This window comes from Strongylocentrotus purpuratus, unplaced genomic scaffold (genome assembly GCF_000002235.5).
Source record: "Strongylocentrotus purpuratus isolate Spur 01 unplaced genomic scaffold, Spur_5.0 spur5_scaffold_5, whole genome shotgun sequence".
Taxonomy (NCBI): domain Eukaryota; kingdom Metazoa; phylum Echinodermata; class Echinoidea; order Camarodonta; family Strongylocentrotidae; genus Strongylocentrotus; species Strongylocentrotus purpuratus.
In genome coordinates, this window is record NW_022145611.1 from 13,512,589 (window position 1) to 13,518,763 (window position 6,175).

Below are 6,175 nucleotides of genomic sequence, written 5' to 3' on the forward strand. Positions count from 1 at the left end.
TGTTCAGTAGAGATGGGGGATGCAAAGTGGAAAAGGCATGCAATTTATGTCCTGCCAAAGGATATATCGGCCCCCTTTCAAATGAGCCAGGAACCACTGATCTTGACCCAATTTTGAGAAACAATATGGCATCTACATGAGAACTGATTTTGAATGTATACTTGCTCAAACAGCGATGCGCTGTGTTGGTCTAAGATGTTGGGTCTAGTATACCCACCCCCCCCCCCCCCCCCCCCAATGAGAGTTGAACACAGCCCCTAAAAATGTTTGCTTTGGAATGCAGTATTTACTCAGTTTTGAAAATCTCTTGGATGATATTGTTTCTTCATGTTCAACTCACAGATTCTGTTCATGTCTATAAATCTGAAAAATGCAAAATACCAAAAAAAAAAAGACATTGTAAGGATATTGTGTGTGCAAATAGATGAGATTATTCACTGTCTAAACAGATTATACTGTCCTTCTGTCCTAATTCAACTTTCAAAGCTCTTTGGTTGAAACAAACTTACTGTCAATGATTTAAGGCCGATTAGAGTTTTTTATTAAAGTATTTTTATAAAATAGTTTATCACCCTGGCCTAAACTGTGTATTACCTCAACCCCTCCCCCTCCCCTATACACCCATGCCCCCCCCCCATACATACCGTGTTCCTTCTCTCTCTCTCTCTCTCTCTCATTCATGCAAACTGCTAAAAGTAGTTCCCATTATCCTACTAAGCTGTCCCTGCCTCTCTTTCCTAAAAGATTATGACTTAATCCGTAATTATCACCCATTATCACCTATTGTTCATGATTTCCCATTTCCAGGTGAGAACCTTGTTTAGTTCACCCAAAGAAAGCATGGCTTTGATCAGGGATAAAGCTTGTATTTCCTAATCTGTTTTAATCCTGTCATTAATCTTATTCATGTCTGGTATTGGTGTTTATCCAAGGATGATGCTTAGTTTAATCAGGTTATACTACCTTGGTTAATCTTAAGCAGGATATTTTCAATATTGTAGCATTATAAAATGAGGTCTGTGGAAAAAAACATTAAAAACATTACAAGGTAATCTAGTGTTTAGGTATTGTTTGTTATACTGTGGCTTAGCATTTCATCCACCTAGTAAGATTGACCCCCCCCCCCTCCCCCATTATTCTTTCTCACATCACAGTATATCCATGGGTAAAAGATAGGCTTACATGATTTAATCTGGTATTGTACTTCAGTTAAGTTAAGCAGGATATTTCAAATATCTGTGCCAAACAGTCCAAGGTAAACTTTTGTTCGGGTAATATAATATACAGTGGTCTAGCATTTTATCCACCAAGTAAGATTGGTGCACCCCCCCCCTTGAAATATTAATGCACCTTCACACCAGGGCCCAAACAACATGGCTGATGTTATCTGTTACAATGTTTATAGATAATTTATGGAAGTCTTTTGGCAAAGGATTTCAAGGTACCGGTATATCTATTTGGTTTTTATTTCATCGGACAAACACACGGTGCTAAATGGATTGACTCAGTAGCGTATAATAGCGTGTAAGTTGACATTATATGTCGTGTTAATATTCCATCTTCAATGTTTGAAATATGATGCATAGGTGTCATATCAAATCTACCCTTGATGTTTGATATATGATATATAAGTTGTCAAGCTCAAATTCAAACAAAGTCCAAATATTTTTGCCCTTTTGGTAATTTAAATCTATGTTTCAAACAGTAACACAATTAAAACAAAATATTAGAATTCTGTCTGTTTATACAGCTAGAAGGACATTTAGCTTGTTTACTTTACTACAAAAATAATGCATTTGTGCCTCCAAACGAACATTTTGAGAAGGCAAAAATAAAAAAAGGAATAATATGGTTGTTTGTATGTCTCCAAAATTGATTTAGTCCCTTTCTGGTTCTCGGCAAAAAACTTACAGGATTTGTTTTCTGCCTCCTGTACTCAGGACATTCAAGATTAATGGTTAAATTTTATGATAACATTCAAAATGACATGCATAATATTAGTTGCATGACTCGACTGTAAATGATATAAAGTTGTGATCTTTATGAATGTAATCATTGTAATGTATTATAATGATCTATGTGTTTGTGAAATATGCATGATACCAATGTATCAGTTTGTTCTAATCGAACTGAAATATAAAGTGAATGTCTGTATTATGTCACATTTTCATTGTCCATTGTTGAGAATAAACCATCATAAACCAGATTATACCAATGTGTCATTTCTTAGCCAACACTCCTCACTTTATTTACATAAATCGTTCACATTTAGATAACATTATAAATTTCGTCGGCTGTGCGCAAGAAAGCCATAAGAGGTATGTATTGTCAAAGGCAGCAGCGGCCTTCATGAAAAGAAAAGTATGATGGCTTCTAGCTTCTTGCATAATATATTCAAATTTCTAAAATGAATAGCAGATTTTGAGCATGTTCATATTTGGTTATTTGAAGGATTATTTAAAAAAAATGAATTTTAGGAGGAAATGCACTCTCATCCGAAATTAACATGACTACATCAAGACTTTCTGAAGGAAAAGCTAAAGGACGCATTCAGTTCAATATTTGATTTGTCTTCTTGGTTTAAATTTTTTTTTTAAAGTTTGGTCACAATCTTGCCTAAGCCATTGTGATGGAATACTTTTAACCATTTCAATAATGAAACTAGTCGAATGTAGGACTAATTAAAACATATATATTTAACGATTGATTGCTGATCAGTAACAAAGTCCAGGTGAAATCACTTTGGATTTTCAAAATTGTACATACCGGGAAAAGTTGCACAGAGCATTTTAAAATGAGGTGTTTAAGTTCATCATTATTTCAACAATAAACTTTTTCATTCTAAATGTACTCTTAAAGTTATGTTTGCAAATATGTGCTTTCGGGACGCTCAAATATATAATTACAAGTTAAGTTTTTTGCAAACTTTTCAAAGTGAAGTTAAGAAAAAATGATATGGTTATCCACAATTTTGTTTTCTTATATTCTTCTCCCCCCCTCCCTCTCTCCCCTCTGCATCCACCTACTCCTCATCCAAATAAATAATATCAATGAAATCTTTGAAACCCATACATTTTCATCATCATATTCAATTCGAAATTTATTTAACGTTCATATTTTAGTATTATAACTGTTATTAATCATTTTATAACTACCACCGTTTTATTTGGTTTCATATACTGCCCAATTAACAAAACTTCTTTGAATAGCGCCCTCTGCCTTACTTGTACCGTTATAGATTTTCTTGTCTTCACCTCTATAGTACTGTTTGCATTTTTCATCTATGTTCAGATGAAGGCTATGCGACAAAAAAAAAAAAAATTCTGATAGGACTTATCAGCAAGTCCCATTACACTTTAACACAAAATTAAACAAATTGTATGTCTCCGCGTCCTTTTCAACTATATATATATTATTCCACTTCTGTATCAAGTAAAAATTATTTTTATCAAGTTCTTCGGCACCATGCATCGTTGCCGTCTTTCATGTTACGATGTTAACTTTTCCTTTACCTTCTTGTGAAAAGCTGATTGTTTTAAAGGAGTACTTGATATCTAAAAATCCTTTTTTGAGAGAGAGAGAGAGAGAGAGAGAGAGAGAGAGAGAGAGATTATAAACTTGTGTTTAATATACAATGACATCGATGAATCAAACAAAAATATTGGTCCATGACATGCAGACAAGTTTAGTACTTTAATATTTAATTATATCCATGCAGTGAAGTCAAGAATCATTCCTGATTTCCAATGTTTTCTCATTATGTAAAAACGATTGCATGATAAAGGATTATATATTTTCAGGGCTGGCAAAAACAATTCGGGGGAGGGAGGGGGGGGGGGGTGTCTTCACGATCAACGTCTAGAGATAACTTCTAAACTCGCAATTATGATGCCCTGTAGCTTTTGAGTTATCAGTGCCAATTTCGTTAGAAGAAGCTAATCTTCTTAGAAAATTGCTCATAAACAATAATGAATAATTATGTATGCTAAAAAAAAAGCAATAAAGCAACACAAAAAAAGACCCCCACAAAAGAAAAGAAAAGAAAGAAAAAAGAAAATCGGTTTGGGACATAATATCTCCCTTCTACAATATTAGAAAGGTGTTTTTCAGTGCTGGCAAAATAGTCATGTACATTTCGATTATCGATCAGTGAATTTTGTTTTCTTTTTTCCCTCTCGTTCTTTCATTTTCAGCCCTTTCCCCGGTCCTCTCCCGTGCGAAACTGATTTCTATATTTTAGCAATATTTTCAAAAGCGAGCATTGATCGTATATCCAACTATATCACTGATAGATCCGGTAAGGATTTTTCGGTCAAACTAACCATGGACGTTAGGTCCATGAACTAACCAAGGTCAAACATGGACAGAGGATTTTATACTGATCAAAACAAGGATAAACTCTTAATCAACATATTAAGCCGCAAATATTGAGCAAAATCGGTATTTAGTATATAGAGGTATATTGCAAAAAAAAAAAAAATGTATGATGCATTTATTACAATGCAGTATAGGCCTATAGGCCTATTCAATTTATGAACACGATGCAAAGGCTTTCGAGAAGTCAACTCAAGGACTTCTGATGTAAAATAATCTTGTTCTCATTACTGTTTTCTTATATTGTTCACACTTTTCAAAAGGTGGTGGATTGTCTTTGAATTCGTTGATTTCTCGAAAGTCTTTTTGTTAATGTAATATTTCATCCCCAGTATCATAAAAGGGCTATCACTATTATTGAAAACATAATTTATCTACATCTCCCGAGCGCTCTTACCCCCCCCCCCCCATCCCAACCGACGACCCCGCCCAAAAGTTAAAACCCGGTCCCAACCGGCCTCCTCGCCCAACAAAGACGATCGCTCTTTAAAAAAATTACTTTATGACTGCGAAGTTCTCCAACAATTACAGGTCTATTTCGTGACTTACCAAGTACATGAATAATCTTCTAATATGATTAAACTAATTCTTCAATTTCACGGTACAGTCTCGGGGAACACATACAATAATACGATTCGAAACAATCAATTTCGGAAGTTAGTTGCGGTTCGTGCATGCATTCACGTCAATCGGAAATACGGATATTTCAACTGTATAGACGGAATTTGGACATGAATTTAATTGATTGTACATTATCTTGAAAATTGCCCACTTAATTATTTCTAGCAACCCGAAATACCATGAAATTTAGCAGACTCCGCCTTATCCGGTTGTCGTCATATGTAATTTCCGCGGCCTAGCAACACCCGCTGACGTCACATGGCTGAAGACTAAAGAAGAAAAAAAAAAAAATCATTCATAAAATTGCACGGCGGCCGCGATTGCATCCATGTATGCATATCAGATAGCCGCGCTAAATTAATACAAAGCATCCTCTTTACGGAGCCGCGATAACGTGCTCCCGGTGCCCCCCCCCCACCCCCATTTTCTCCTTGTTTGCAATATTATGGCTGTAGGCCTACTATATACGTGTGAGGGGGGGGGGGGGGGGTGGGGGGTAATAAAATACAAAAAATAAAATAAATCACAATACACAAAACAGCAAATTCAAGTGATGGATACCAGATTCTTCTTTAGCGGGGGGGGGGGGGGGGGCATTTAAAGCCTCCCTCCCCACTTTTTGTTAGTTGTGCCTGGCGCACATAAATTATAAACGGCATCATAAATATTATGCTAGATTGGGTTTCGCGGCGGCCTGCGTTGGAGAGAGGGGGGGGGGGGGGGGGGGGGGATGTCTCCTATATAGCGCACCTTTCCCGATCCTTGGCTTCCCTTATACTTTAATAACGCATTTAATGATGCCGCACCTACATCGCCTATATGAATTACTTATAGGCCTATTCGTCTTATGATGATTAATTAATGAAGCTCGACTAAGTTGCAATTGTTGGGTATATAATATACAATGGCCTCCTAGAGTGTATTGTTGTTAATCGATTTGTTGGTTGGACTTTGGAATATCATTAAGCCCGGAATATATACATGCCTATTAGGCTATTACCGGATATATTCTAATAGTTTCTGCTGTCAGTTGGTCACAAAGCAAATTTGCAAAAATTGCTATATTTTTCAGACATAATTTATATGTTTACAATTTTAGATAACAAATATTTGCGTAATAATAATAAACTTACTGGGATAAAGATTTGTTTTAAATATGGGGAAGCCGAATATTAATTTA